The 15,095-nt window shown below is 42.5% G+C and overlaps 2 protein-coding genes across 2 annotated transcripts in view; both read left to right on the plus strand.

Moving 5' to 3' along the window:
* TPST1 (tyrosylprotein sulfotransferase 1) overlaps positions 1–15,095 on the plus strand; it is a 227,699-nt gene that overhangs the window by 98,050 nt on the left and 114,554 nt on the right. The window lies entirely within an intron of this gene.
* Positions 9,463–15,095, plus strand: part of RABGEF1 (RAB guanine nucleotide exchange factor 1) — a 31,594-nt gene continuing 25,961 nt past the window's right edge. Inside the window, 1 exon segment of the mRNA XM_067537971.1 lies at positions 9,463–9,565. The gene's annotated coding sequence lies outside the window, so the exon portion shown is untranslated.

Consider the following 15,095-nt stretch of genomic DNA (forward strand, 5'->3'; position numbering starts at 1 on the left):
GGACAGGAGGAAGAAAATCTTTGTTCTTGTATCATTTGCATCTTAATTAAAACCTTTAATTACCGTATATTCTACAAGACATTGAAAACTTTTAAGTCCAGTTTAAAGAAAGGTCCCCAGACATAAGAGCTATCATGCTTTCATTATGAACATACATTCTGCGTCTTGTGATTTAATTTGTGAGAGTTAACAATATTGCTGTTGGCTAGACTTGTTCTAAACAAAATATTTTCTGGTGATTTAGATGTTGTGACTGCCTAATATGTGTTCATTTTTTGACAGAAACTGAGAAGAATTGTGCAGGAGGATGTCAGGGGAGTATACTCCGATGACTGCTTTAAATTACTTTATTGACTTATCTTTTCTTGGCATTCACCATCACCTTTTGCAAGTTCTAAATCTGAAAAAAACCAAAACAAAAACCCAAAACACTGATCTATTAATTCAAACACCTGCATAATAATATTGAATTTTTTCAATTACCTTAGAATCTCTCTTAGGGCTTGTGTACCCAGGCGCATCCAAAAAAATTAATCCAGATAACTAAAGGTGTGAATTTAAAGTGGATTAAATTTAATTAAATCTCTTTGTGGGCGCTGTTACAGAATTACAGTGGCCTTAGTTCAGTTTAGTTTAATTCATTTCCAAACTGAATTAAGCCCATTTCAATTTTGAATGAAGATATTCTCACAGGGTTTTAATGGCGTTTAACTAATCCACTTCACATTCACAACTTTAATTTGCCTGGATGTCACTGTGTAGAGAAGCCCTTAGTCAAACACGCTATCTCTATTCAGTTATGTCCCCACACATCTCTCATCCTATCTGCCTATTTTTCTATCTCTGTCTAGAGACTAAGGGCTGGTCTACACTAGGAACTTACATCGGTATAGCTACGTATCTTGGGTATGAAAAATCCACACCCCTGAAAAACATAGCTATACCGACCTAAGCCCCAGTGTAGATAGTGCTAGAAGAATTCTTCCGTTGACCTAGCTACTGCCTCTTGGGGAGGTGGATTACCTACGCAATCGGGAGAACCGCTTCCATCAGTATAGGTAGTGCTACAGCACTTCCCTGTAGACAGCACAGCTGCAGCATTGTAAGTGTAGACATACGCTAAGTATTTATACCACACTGTCACTGTAGTATCTGAGCACCTGTAAGGTATCTTTTTTGTGCAGAACCTCCCACTTATTGGATAAACACCAGGGCCTCTGTTCCCTTCTGACAAATGGATCGCGATGTTAATTGTTTCATGTTATCAATATAGGTTTGTTATGAACGTCATGCTGCCCTGCCTGTCGTTAAAGGAACAGTAAGTGCAGCTTGTTTAGCCCAAAAATATACATACCTAAAAGGACTGTACATCTTACGCATCATCTTTGGAGAGAGTGCCTGTCATTTTTTGGTTCTCCGGTGATGCAGAAGGGAACCTACTAATATTTTGCAGAATATTTTGTATAAAAATTCCAAATGTTTTCAGTGTGGAAATTGCAAAACTGGATTACAGTGAAATCTCTGCTAATTGTGATGTCTTGAGGGAGAGAAATTGTTAAGAACAAAGTTCTGTTTAATTGTTTTTTAGGTTGCTGCCTGCCCAAATATTTGCATTAAAATTATTAGTCTCTTAAAAACCTCTCTGTATGCGTTGGCCAGTGATTTGAACAGAGCGAAGGGAGACCTGTATCCTATTATCAGCTCTCCTACTGACTTGTTGTGTGGCCTTGGGTGAGTTGCTTAAACTCTTTGTGCTTCAGTTTCACATCTGTAAAGAGGGAATAATGATACCTACTCGTTTTGTGACACGCTTTGAGAGCTTAATATGAAAAGCACCAAGTGTTAATTTTTAAAATTGTGTATCTATAAAATTGGACCCACCAGGAATGAGATGAAATTTACTTTACTTTCAGGAAGGTACATTTCAGTGTCCAAACAAGTTGACAATTGCTTCTTGAATGGTAACTGCAGATTTGTAGGACCTTGGAATGTAACAAAATGAGGCAATGGGCCTTCCTTGTGCTGCCCAGAATGGATCTCCTCGCCTAAATACCACAATACTATATGAGGTTTCATGGCTGTGATACAGTGTGGAACACATTACCTGTATAGACAGTTAAATAGTGGATTAAAATAAGTGGCGCATGCATTACTCCTGTTACTGTCAGTGGGAATTGTGTATGTAAAATAATTAAAATACGTAGCCTTTTGTGGAGGTGTTTATCTTGAAAGAGGTTTACACATATTGACAACTGAATTCTTGCAATAAGCCTTTCAGGTCGCTAGCTATTCCTTCTATTTTACAGAGAGGGCAACTGAGTCAGCCAGGTTGAATGACTTGTCCAAGTCCACAGATAGTGTTTGAGCTGGGCTGAGCGTGCAAGAGATCCCGATTCCCTATTCTTGTGCTCAAACCACTAGACTATCCCTACTTTATTTAAATAGCTTGTGTATGTTGACATTATTGAAATCTTGACCACTGACTTTCTTAAGTAATAATTTTCCTCTTGAACATTGTTAGCCAAGATATGTTGGCAGAAACTGAACATTCTGTATCATAATGTCTGTGTGTTTGGCTGGTACAGACACTTAAAATATTCCATATACGGTCAATTGTAAAATATAGTTCAACTAATCATCCATTTTGGATTCTCAAAAGATTCAGATGAGTGAAACAGAAGAGCCTGCGGATATTTGGGACTAATTTGATTAATACTAAGCCATGAAAATGATTGCGAACACTTGCAGGGGAATGCTTTTTAGAGCATGTCTCTCGTGTGTTAGGGGAGAAACTAATGAGGGAGGAGGGGTTTAATACCACATTTTTCACAATAGATCCATCTGGAGAAATGTATTTGGAACCTATACAAAAAGAAGAGTTTGCGATTAAAGAGGTAAAATTTGAGAGAGACAAACACTGAACTGCTGTGTAATATAACCATGTCTATTCAGTTGTTGTAGTGCTCCCAAGTGCACCAATTATTTAGGAATGTTATTTGTGGAAAACATCTGTTGAAGAATGTAATTGTGTCATGAGCATCAGCAGTAGGTTCCCAATGTCTTACAGAGGTTTGCTTTAGCTTATATGGCTTTTTTTTCAGTTTAAACAAATAGAGGCATATCCTGAAAGCATTCCAACAAATACAAAGTTCAAACTGTTATATTTACAGGAGCTCTTCCTTGATTCTTAATAAGCGAGTCCCTAAAGAGGCTCTAACCATGTACTTGGCAGTCTAATTGACATGCACTTTGACAAATCTTTGCTGAGAATGACAATTGATTAAACAGTGAGGAGACAAAGCAATCAGCATGGAGCTGGGTAATATAAGTCCTTGAAGGTAAGAACGGAAGCCCCCTGTGTAACCAAGAATGCATTAATATGCCCGAATACACAGCCTGGCTAGTCTTAGTGCAGTTTTAACAGAGACACTTTGCTAAACTCAAAAGAATTAGTGGTACTTTAAATGTATTTTTCAAGTGGATTACCGTGTTAAACAATAATAAATCAAGTCTTACTGAAACTTTTGGGTGCAAATTATCTTGATTTATATCCTGTAAAAGTCCTGGCAGAAATTGCCCAGTTTTCTTGTTTATGGTTTCCAATATATTTTTATGCTTCATGACTGAAGCCTGCTGTATGTTTCTATAATGCATCCTTCCCGATGCTTTTAGCATGCACTTTTTATTACAATCCTGGAACTGGGAGGGGGTTTTGATTTCATAACTTATTTCCTCACTCTAGTTATGAATGATGATTTCAGTGAGATCTTGTTCCCTTCCTCCCCCCTTCCAGTTTTCCAGTTGTAAGAAGCATAAGGAGATCAAGTGACTGACTAGCCCGAGGACACGCATTGAGGTAATGACTCTGACTGGATTCTTCCTTGTTCTCTGCCTTTGTTCTAACCTCTATCATATATATAGCCTACTGAAATGCTCTAGGTTCAGGAAGTTTATCTAAATTATATGCAGGAGTTTCAACATGCACATTAATAACCAGAATACTTTTCATTTAAAAAATCCCTGGAAGTTATCAGTTGGTAGCTGGCAGTTGCTATAGAAACACTAAAGAGGTGTACTTGTAGAGGTGTTCTTGAGCCAAACAAAGTCATCTTATTTCTGTTGCTCTCCTCCTCCTCTTGTGCATCTCCTTTTATTCCCTATAGAACATTAGTAATTTTTAAAAAGTAACATCAATTTACACAATCAGTTCATAGTTCCTGCAGGTGGTTGTTAGTAATGCAATGAATTTCAGCCCAGGATGCCCATACTTTGGATTCTGAGAGGCTTATGGTGGACTTGCCATATCTTGAGGACTACATCTGCATCTGAGGAAGTGAGCTGAGGCTCACGAAAGCTTATGCCTACTGAAATTAAAATTGTTAGTCTTTAAAGTGCTACAGAACTCGAGTTGTTTTTACATCTTATCTGTCTCTTCCTGTTGTTCCTCATCTTAGATTAGGACATGATACTATAAACATGGTGATAAGTCATGATCTTTTGGCCTTAGCCAACAACAGTGGTCACAAGGCGCACTCTTTCCCAGCTTTATCCTCACAGGTCACCCTGGTTTATGGATGACCTGGGACAGATGACACGATGAGGAAGACAGAGTGCTGGCAGTGAAAATCTCATGCCAAAATGAATAGTTTGCATCATACAGACTTCATGAATTCTCATGCTGTGCCAGTGCAGGAGGCAAAGAAATGTTTGTCTTCACCATAGTATCTGTGAAGTCTGTCAGTGGATCTGCTCCTGATGGTGGATAGCTTGGCTAATCTGGGTTGTGTGCACCTGGTTGCCAATTTGCGTCCCTTCTGTTGTAAGGTAATGCAGGTTAGTTTGGGGATAAAATGGATCAGATCTGAGCTGAACTCAGCCAATGTTGCTTAGAATTTGTGGATGCGTTGAAATAACTTCATGCTGCATCCTGTGCTTCGGAGCCTAGTGCTTCCTGGGTGACAAAGCTCAGTGCAGAAGTACTGGGTCATACATCTAATCACCAGCCAGAAAGAGCAATGATTCAAAGCATGAAGCTCTCCCAACACATCTGGAGCCTCTGTGAGCTGGCACTTGGGACACTTTGGACATAGCTGACTTAAGTAATCATTGGCTCTACTGAACCTTGTAGTTATGCTGATCTATATGGTTACTTACAGTTTCCAATATAATATATATATATATATATATATATATATATATATATATATATTTTACGCTTTTTAGATTGTCCCTTGCACTGTAGCTGAGATCTAGGATGGTTTTAAATGTTCTAAATGTGCAAACATTGCTTAAAATGTTTAAAAACAAACCATCAAGGGTGCTTCATTTCTCTTTCTGTGAATAAGCTGAGTGTGGTCTGGGAATTATTTATTTATTTATACAGATCTTCAGATGGATGTTACTTTCCAGACCAAGAAATATGGTCATTTTACTTTCACAGGTTTGGTATGAATTTACTGATAGTGCTTCACTGGGACTCTTACAAGAGGATTTTCATTTTGTCATGTTTTACATTTTGTCAGCAAAATGTTGTCCCTGTGCATTATAATCCTTAATGCCTTTGAAAAACCAACCCTAGATACTGATTGGAAGTTGAAAATATTCAGTCTCTGCAAATGTGTGGGGTTGTTTTTACATTTTAAATAAGTTTTTGGATAATGTCAATTTAATATTGTGAATACTGTAGCATTTTATTGTCTTATGTATTACTTTTCAATTCCATGTAATCTATTTATTTCGTTTAAAATGTGTGTAAAAAAAAATTTATAGTCTGTTGTGAAATAAAGTATATTAACTTGGCTTTTCATAAGAAGAAATATAGATATGCACAAAAGCCTCTCAACCGAAGTCTGATTTCAGAAATTTTGAGGAAAGAATTAATCTCTTGGATTTTGTCTACAGTAGAGACAGAAATGGCCTTTTGTCACACACTAACTAAAACTCCAAAGGCATAGGTAATGTTTTACTTTGACTTAATGGGTCCAATCCTGCTCCTGTTGTCTTCTTTCTGAATACGTGTTTGGACTGAGCTGTGGTATCTTGAAAAAAAAAGAAATAAAAAACAGTGGCTCAAGTCATAGCCTTAGAATTCTGCCCCACTACTCAGTACCTCTTGAAATATTGGTGAGCGTCATGACTAATTGACGTCTGTGGTCTGTCTTCCTCTCTTTGGTATGCCCATGTTGGAGCTGTTGTGCATGAGAGATGCTCCCCTTGCTCTGTTTTTGCAGTGTCTCCTTACCCAGTTTATCAGGTGGAAGTGGATGGGACCTAAGTCCTCCATGTAACAGATGATTGATTGGTGTCTTATTTCTCACACCTATTCTACCCATTCAAACTTACTTAGCTGGTGGAGATTCCCATCAGAAGGATTAATGCAGTGTTTACTGTCTCAGTTTGGAGTGGAAAGATTTTGCTATGTGTTTCAATTAGACATTTACAAACCTTTCCCCACACACCATTCAAATTGTCATGGTTTCTGACAGTTCCTTTTCCAGCTAGCCACCTGTTCAGGCAGCTCTTGCTACGTGCTAGGATACTATAACAAGGACTAAGAAAATTAATGGCCATTTGCTGAGCTGCATGTGCTCAGAAACATATTTCACTCCACCAATAATTCAAATGCAGCTCAGTTCATTTCACTAGAATTTACCAAAAACCCATACCCCATGCACAGCCAATCCACCAAACACCCTCACATTTGTGCTGACAGCTAGTCTGGAAAGTTTCAGACCCACAGGTGCAAGTTAAGCACCTATGTCAATGGAGGGGGATTGGAGAGGGAGTAAGCTGTGTTTTTGTTTGAATAGAAGTAACCTTAACTACTATTCTCCCTGAGGCAAGCAACATAAATAAAACCTGCTCCTAAGCATTCATCTGGCTGCCAGGTTTGGAAAATGCCAGTGTTCTTATTTAAAGGCTAAACAGCTGTGGGAGTAAGGCCAGTTGTAGTCTAAAAGAGGACTGAAAGTCTAAAAGGGATGCCATCACTGATGGTCTTGGAAAAAGAGAAAAATGAGGAAAGCTCACAGAAGTTTGGATCTCTTCCTGTGTTCATACATGAAATAGTGAGAGGTAGTTATCTTGATATTACCACACTACAAGTTGGATACAAGCCTGGTGTCATCTTGTTGTTGTTGCTATCCCTACAATAGGCCATTCATGACGCAGCAGCCATGATCATCCTTTCCCGCTTCCCTGACCATGTCTTTTCTTACTTGAATCTGCAGGGGCTTCTCTCTCCTTTGCATGAGTCAAGCTTCTCCTCACCTGCATTCATTTTCCCACCTGGCCCTCCATTTGTCCCTGACACTCACTCCTGCTTTGTTTCATGGTATCCTTGGAGAAACTTCTCATTAATTTTCACAAAGCTGCACTCATGTCATTGTCAGAAATCCTTTTTTAAAAACAAAAACACCCTATTCCTTGAAGCTTCCATCTGTAACAGCAATCCTCAAAACATGGTCTTCTGGGGTCTTTAGTGCTTGGCTGCAGAATGAAATGTTTTGAGAATCCTACATTGTGGTACTGGGTTGATTGCGAGAGGGAGGGGGCCCCCGATGGGATCTTTCTCTTACAAAATGTCCAGCAGTGTGAAAGACAGTAATACCATTCAATATCTGTTTGTTCTGTACTGTATTTCACCCACTTGTGACTGTAGACTGAAAGCTCTTGGGACAAAGACAGGTTGTTTGCTTGGCACAGTCCACCCAAGATGCAGAGCAGCATATCTTTCTGCAGCTGTTGTAGTAAATTACTTATGTCAGAAATGAATGCTCTTGTAATGAAAGTTAATAAAACTGTGTGTGTGAGCAAGAGAGAAAATTCAGTACTAGTGAAAGGTGTGACAGCCTTGGAGACTGAAGCACATTTATCCAAAGAACAGGAACCAACAGCCTGCCTTAGCCTTTACCTAGAGCAATCACTATTAAATGATGGATGAGGGAAGTAATTCTGGTTCCAGGCAGGGTCCATGCCTGTTGAGAGAACCAGCCTCTTTGTTGACTAGCTCTACCTATGCTCATAGCTTTCATAATGGGGACAACTTGTGAAGTAGGAAAGAAAGAAAACTTAAAAGTATGGTAAAGAAGCAAATATTACATCAACTGAAGCTACTTACTTCCATGATTTTTAATGTCCTGTCACTTATTTGATTTCACAGATAGTTGAAAAGTAGAAAGAGCAAGTACTTAGCATTGTGGGTTGTATTGCCAAGATTGTGATGTCAGTATGGGTTTAAGTTTTGGCTGCTTTGTGGAGCAATAGAACATATTCTACTTTCAGCATCCATTTCATTAACTAAATTTCACTTACAATTTTAAAATATTATCTGATTGTTTTTCTTTAATAAGCTCTGCAAGTCTTATAAATCTATTTGCAAATATGTCGAGTTTTATGTCCACTTGTCTTGAACAATTTTATACGCTCCTTAACTCCTGGTCCTCTGCTATTAATAGTTTAAACTACTTTAACCATGCTGCCTGCCTGTACTACAGAAAATAATCCCGGGTTCAAAATGCATACCACCGTTCTTTATAATTCCAATAACACCTGGCTCTTACTTATTGTTACATCCTTTATTTCCATCCAAATATAGCATGTTTACCAAAACCTGAGTGACTGGCAGCAGACTTTAAAACTGGCGTAATAATGATCTGTGGCAAATCTGATCTCTGTGAAGTGAGAGTTTGTCCTCAGGTTGCAGTTGGGAAAGAGGCAGCATCCGAGGGGCATTACTTACCAATGGGAGGTTCATTATTTCACATAAGATGGTTGGTAACTGTGATAAACACACATCCTCTACTCCGGATGAGCTATTGTGCTGCTCCACTTCCTCAGCTAGTTTGCCACCATTCCTTATTTTAAGGGCTATTATAGATTGTAGTGAGACTGGTCACACGAGATAGAGACAGATGTCCTGATTGTATAGGGACAGTCCTGATATTCAGGGCTTTGTCTTATCTACCTACCTGTACACACCTCCCTCCCCCCTGCTTTTTCACACTTGCTGTCTGGTCACCCTAGGCATGTCAATAACGTGTCTCTGAGGAGTGGTGGTGCTCTTAGCAGGACCCAGAGGCGTCCCGCTAGGCCGTATGTTGTGGTAGAGCAACTCACTGGGACAGCCAGTGACCGCCCAGGCCCAGAAAGGGGTTGTGCTGGTGGGACATGGCCATGTTTCCCAGCCCCCTAAAGCTGAGTAACAGCCTCGGCCTTGCCCGCAGGCCTAACCAGCTAGGAGCCTAGGCCCCCCTACCCCCCACCGGCTGCAACCTCCCATCGCACCACCCCAGGGCCCTGCAGGCTGGGCAACTCCTGCGGGTCTAACCCCCTGTCCCCAAGCCGGGGCCAGCCCCCTCTCTCTCCTTCCCAGATCAGGCCCCGCCCCCTCCCTCTCCAATCCAGGCTCCGCCTTGCCAGCAGAGACACCCGGAAGTGACGCCGTGGTGGGGTGGGGGAGGGGCTTCCGAGCCGGCCTGCTGCTGCGCCTGACAGGAGAGGGTCGCTTCGCTTCGCTGGCGCGGCCGGAGAGGGGCTGAGGCGCTGCCGCCGCCCGAGCGAGCCGGTGAGTGGGCGCCGCGAGGCGGGGGCGGGGGTGTGTGTGTGTGTGTGGGTGTGTGGGGGGGGGTCGGCTCTTGAAACGGTCCCCTCCCCCGCGGCCTCTCCTTCCTTGGCGGGGCGGGGGGCAGGCGAGACAGCCCCTACGCCGGGGCCGGGGCCGGGGCCGGGGCCGGGCTCCTCCTGCCTGCCACCGCGCCCCGGGCGGCAGCGGGCAGCCCCTGGCGTGGGGGCGAGCGGCGCCGTCCCCGCCCCGTGCCTGGGGCAGGGGCTGGGCATGTCCTGACCCAGTTCCGGGGCCCGCGGGGCTTCGCCGCCCTGGGCCCCGCACCGCGCCCCTCCGCCCCCCGCTTGCCACCGCACCGCGCCCGCCACCGGGACGGGTTTTCCCCGGGGGCCGGTGTTACGAGTTCGCCTTGATCCACCCCGGCCCGGCCCGGCCCGGTGTCAGGAAGGCGGAAGCAGCGGGAGAAGGGCCGTGGACCCGGGTCTGTGCTAGGGGGCACCCAGGGGCGGCATGTGCAAGGCGCTGCGCGCTCCGGCCCCATCGCACTTAGGGAGAGGCTGAACCTGAAGCGCCTTGGAGGTAGTTGGGGTGAGACCGTGGTTTTCAGTCCGTGGTCCCCGGACGTGGGGGGTCTGCAGACTATCCCTCAGCTTCCCAAAGGGGGCCTCGCCTCCCTTCGACATTGCCTAGGGCTCCACAAATGGGAAAACGGTTGAAAGCCACTGGTGTGCGAAGAGGGGATGAGGTTGTGGTTAGGGCAGGAGACTGGGGCTCTGCTGACCCGATTTCAATTCCCAGCTCTGCTGTGGACTTTCCGCGTGACCTTTGGAAGCTCTCTGCCCAAATCTTGCGTCTCTGTGCCTTCCTTCCCTATCTGTAAAATGGAATCACTTCCGTTCTTCTGTGCTGTGTCCAGCTTGTCCATTCAGACTGTAATTTCTCTGGGGTAGCAACCGTCTCTTACTTTGTTTGGTGCCTAGCACACTGGGGCCTTAATCTTAGTTGGGATCTCTAGGTCCGTGAGTCTCAACCTTTCCAGATTATGGTACCCCTTTCAGGAGTCTGATTTGTCTTGGGTACACTATGTTTCACCTCACTTAAACACTACATGCTTACAAAATCAGACATTAAAATACAAAAGCGTCACAGCATGCGGTTATGAAAAATTGCTTATTTTCTCATTTTTACCATATAATTATAAAACAAATCAATTGGAATATAAATAGTGTACTTGCATTTCAGTCTATAGTACATAGAGCAGTATAAACAAGTCATTGTCTGTATGAAATTTTAGTTTGTACTGACTTTGCTAGTGCTTTTTATGTAGCCTATGTAAAACTAAGCAAATATCTAGATGAGTTGATGTATCCCCTGGAAGATCTCTGTGTACCCCCGGGAGTATGCATACCCACTGGTTGAGAACCACTGCTCTAGGTTCTACTATGATACAAATAATAACGATTTGTGACCGCCTTGGTGAAACATTGTTTGGTCTTTCTGGTTGACTGATATTTATTGGCACAGCAGGCTATCAGTACTGTCAAACCATCACTGAAACCAAGGTTTGTGTGTCATACAATACATGAAATATCTGCCCAGAGCAGGTTTCACCGCAGAGGCAAATACTGTGGCAATGGGGAAAGGGTCCAGCAGAGAGGAAGCATCAGGAAAAGGCTCCAGTGTTCCTCTGTTGCTGAGAATTTCCCCCACTGCCTCACCCTAGCCTGAGCCTTTCACTGACATGTAGCTACACACCATAGTGTGGGCACAAGTTACTTCTCACTGCAGCATGTAGCCACACATACCCTACACATTGCCACAAGTGGCATGGCCTATATGTCATTGCTGTTGGTTTCTGTTTTTTGACAGGTTGCTGTATAGTGAGGCGCTATCCCTTTTCTTTTTCTTTTTTTAAAATTATCTTGTATTTATTATGAACAAGCTGGTTTATAGGGAAACATAGAAACTGCGAGAATAAACTTGTGATTTTTTTCCCCCCTCTTGCATCAACCATGGGAAAAAAATAAATTTGTTTCACAGATTTCATGCTTCAGGCTATTTCTTCATCCTGACTTCACAGGAGCATCCTGGAAAATTTTCCTATTCTCTCTTCTACTTTTGGTTAACAAGTAATGCAACTTAATCATTCAAGATAACAATCGAACACTTACTAGCCCAAACAATCTACTCACCTGTCCTTTTCTATGATAGCCATTTTAATATAGTTCCCAGTATATCAAAGGTTTATTCTTTTTGTTTGTAACTTACACATGCATTTAATTTTCATAGAAATGATAGAATGACAGCTCTGGAAACTGAAGTTAACTGTTTAAACACAGAACAAGTACAACTTGGGGTACAAGTTTCTACAAACTGTACTGCAAGTACTTCAATCCTGACCTGCAGGGGAGCCCTTTGAGGGTTGAAAGAGTAGTACAGTATTAACGTCCAGTTCACTTCATTGCCAAGTACTTAGTGCTTCTACTAATTCTGCCAGTAAAGTTGCCAGTAGTTGTCATGGCTTTTACAATGTAAACATGTGGCCGCTGGGAACAAGACTGGAACTACTACTGATCTTGACCAAAACTGAACTTGTGATCTAAACGTGAAAGGCCTGTGACCATTCCCCTGCATTTTTGTTTGGAGGTCAGGTATTTTAAAAAGACATATAAGGTTAGCCTGGATTAATTTGACTTTTTTTTGTTAGCTCATTCATTTAAAATCAAAGTTTGGAAGGGGTAAATAGAATAATCCAAATGTCATATTAACAATACAAATTGGTCATGTCATATATTTTTCATCAACATGTCTTATTTTTATTCCATACTGAGTGCTCCTGGACAGCAAGATATTTTGATCCATTGTATAAGGGGGAAAGGAAGGTAAACTTGGATATGCCAAACCCTGTTGAGGAGTGCTGATTAAGTTTTCAAGGAGAGCTGATAAGTAGCTGATGGCAGTTGTTAGAGGTCAGACAAATTATGTTTGTACTACATCATATTCAAATGCTTTCAAGCATAGATATAGTATAATTTGAGAAAGTTTAAAATTCTGTATCTAACAGTGGTTGGATTGGAATGGTTACAGTGATGCTTGATCAATAAAATACTACCATGAAGCATGATCTGTTTGTGGTTTGGGAGATTTTGTAAGATATTTATTAAGTCTTGAATCTTAATGTTCTACATAGTTATAAATACTTATGGAGTTTGAAAACATCTAATTTGTGGATTCCTAGAAACATTTGTTTCCAGTTAGGTCATGGAATATTTATTCAGTGATAAGTGACTAAAACTGTGCAAAGAGTTGATGGGTTTTTTTCACATCTGTGTGTAAAGTGCTTGTCATGCAGAGTGTGATAGTATCTTAATTAAAATGGTTGTTGTATTTGCTATATTTAAAAAATTTGTAACTTTCTCAGAGAGTTGGTAAAAATGACGTAAAGTAGCTTTTTGTGATGAAGGGAAAGCTTGGTGTTATTGAGAGAGAGCCCGTTAGGCCATGTCTACATGTACAGTGCTGCAATGGCTGCTGCAGCATGCGTGGTGAAGATGCAGTATACTGATGGGAGAGAGCGCTCTCCTTTCGACACAAGCTACATCAGTGGGAGAAGCTTTGTGGACACTAGCACATATGTTGGTGTAATTTGTCACTTGGGGTGGAATATTCACACCTCTGAATGACATAAGTTTTGCCAGAATAGATGGTAGTGTATATAGCGCAAACCCCCCTTTTGTTCTGATTTTAAAGAAAGCATAGGTGAACTGGAATAGTTAATTTTCCTTTACTAGAGAGCTGAATTGCAGTCCACATGGGAAGCTATCCCTCAAGACTATCTAGTTTAGTGTATAGCATTGCTCGCTTACTAATTTATTTGATAAGTTTTTCTATGGCTCTTGTCACCATTGCATCTAAGCATTTCACATAACTACTTAATCCTCACAACACTTCTGTGAAATAAGGAATAGTAATATTCCCATTTTACACACAAGAACTGAGGAACAGGGATTAAGTGACTTGACCAAAGTAACACAAAAAGACTGAGGCCTGGTCTACACTAGAGACTTTTGTCAACCAAAGTCAGCTTTTTGTGCTAAAACAGTGGTGGTGTACACACTGCGATCACTTCCCCCCTTTCCTCCTCTGCTGACTCAACTCCCCTGATTTTGCGACAAAATGAAACCAATTTGAGGAGAGGCATAGAGCTTTTTGAAACAAAGCAGCCGTGTAGATACCGTGCTTGGTTCTGTCGCAGTAAATGGCCTCCAGGAAGTGTCTCACAGTGCCCATCCTGTCCACTCTGGCCATCAGTTTGAACTCCAGTGCCATGCATCCGTCTGCCCCTCCCACTTTAAAGTCCTGGAAATTTTTGAAATTCTACTTCCTTCTTGGTTGGTGTGGAGAGCTCGCATCTCATCTTCCCAGCTGACCATGGTGGTTCTACGCTGGTTGGAGCACATGGGAGTTTCTGGATCTGATCAGCATTTGGGGAGAGGAGGCTGTGCAGTCCCAGCTCCGCTCCAGCTGAAGGAATTTTGTTTTGTCTGATCAAATTTCTTGTTTTAATGGCAGAGAAGAGCTAAGAACCAGAAACACTTCAGTGCCATGCAAAAGTCAAGGAGGTGTGGCAGGGGTACCAAAAGGCTAGGAAGTCAAACTGTCGGTCTGGTGCAGAGCCAAAGACCTGCCACTTTTTTTAAAGAACTGGAAGCCATCCTCAGTGGTGACCCCATCTTCACTGCCAAGAGACCAGTAGATACCTTTGGGGGCCTGGAGGCAGTGGATCCTGGACTTAACCCCCATGAAGAAGTAGACGAGGAGGTTGAGTTGGAGGACAATGCGGAGCAGGGAACTGGGTCATTTGCTGATATGGGGAGCCAGGACCTCTCCTCAACACTGGAGGGTTCGAGCCAGTTCCAGCCCTCCAGCTGTAGCATGGAGGATGCAGGAGAGGGGAGCTCGGGTAAGTGATTTTTTTTCATCTGATGCTGGTTGGTTACATGAGGTACAGCTGTCCTTTGCTTTGTTGCATTATACAACTAGTTGAAGGGATAGAAATAAACAAAAATAGCTTTGTTTTCATGTGCTTTCTATTCACCTGTTCAGCTAGGCAGTGTGGCGGACAGGTATGTTAATGCACACCAAGATTTCATGGGAATCCTCCAGAGAGATCTCTAGGAAACTTTCCTAGAGGTACTCGCCAATCCTCTGTCGGAGGTTTCTCAACAAAGCTGCTTTGTTCCTTTCCCCATTGCAGAAAACTTTCCCACACCAATTGGCAATCACTTTTGCAGGGACCAAAGTGGCACACAGGTGAGCAGCATAGGGACCAGTTTGAAGCTTCTGGCACGGAGGAGAGCAACCTAGCATCCCTGCTTACTCTTAGAAGTGAGATATTGGCATCTATGACCCCCGCCTGTGGAAAATGGTGGCAAAGTTTGAAATTTTGTCCCTAACCACCTGCCTCAATACCGCAAACAACCACCCAGAATCTTTTCCCCAGCTTGACCCCCCCCCTCCCCCCCCGGCC

This window comes from Emydura macquarii, unplaced genomic scaffold, assembly GCF_026122565.2.
Source record: "Emydura macquarii macquarii isolate MOO-44397 ecotype Brisbane River unplaced genomic scaffold, CSIRO-AGI_Emac_v2 contig_450, whole genome shotgun sequence".
Classification (NCBI taxonomy): domain Eukaryota; kingdom Metazoa; phylum Chordata; order Testudines; family Chelidae; genus Emydura; species Emydura macquarii.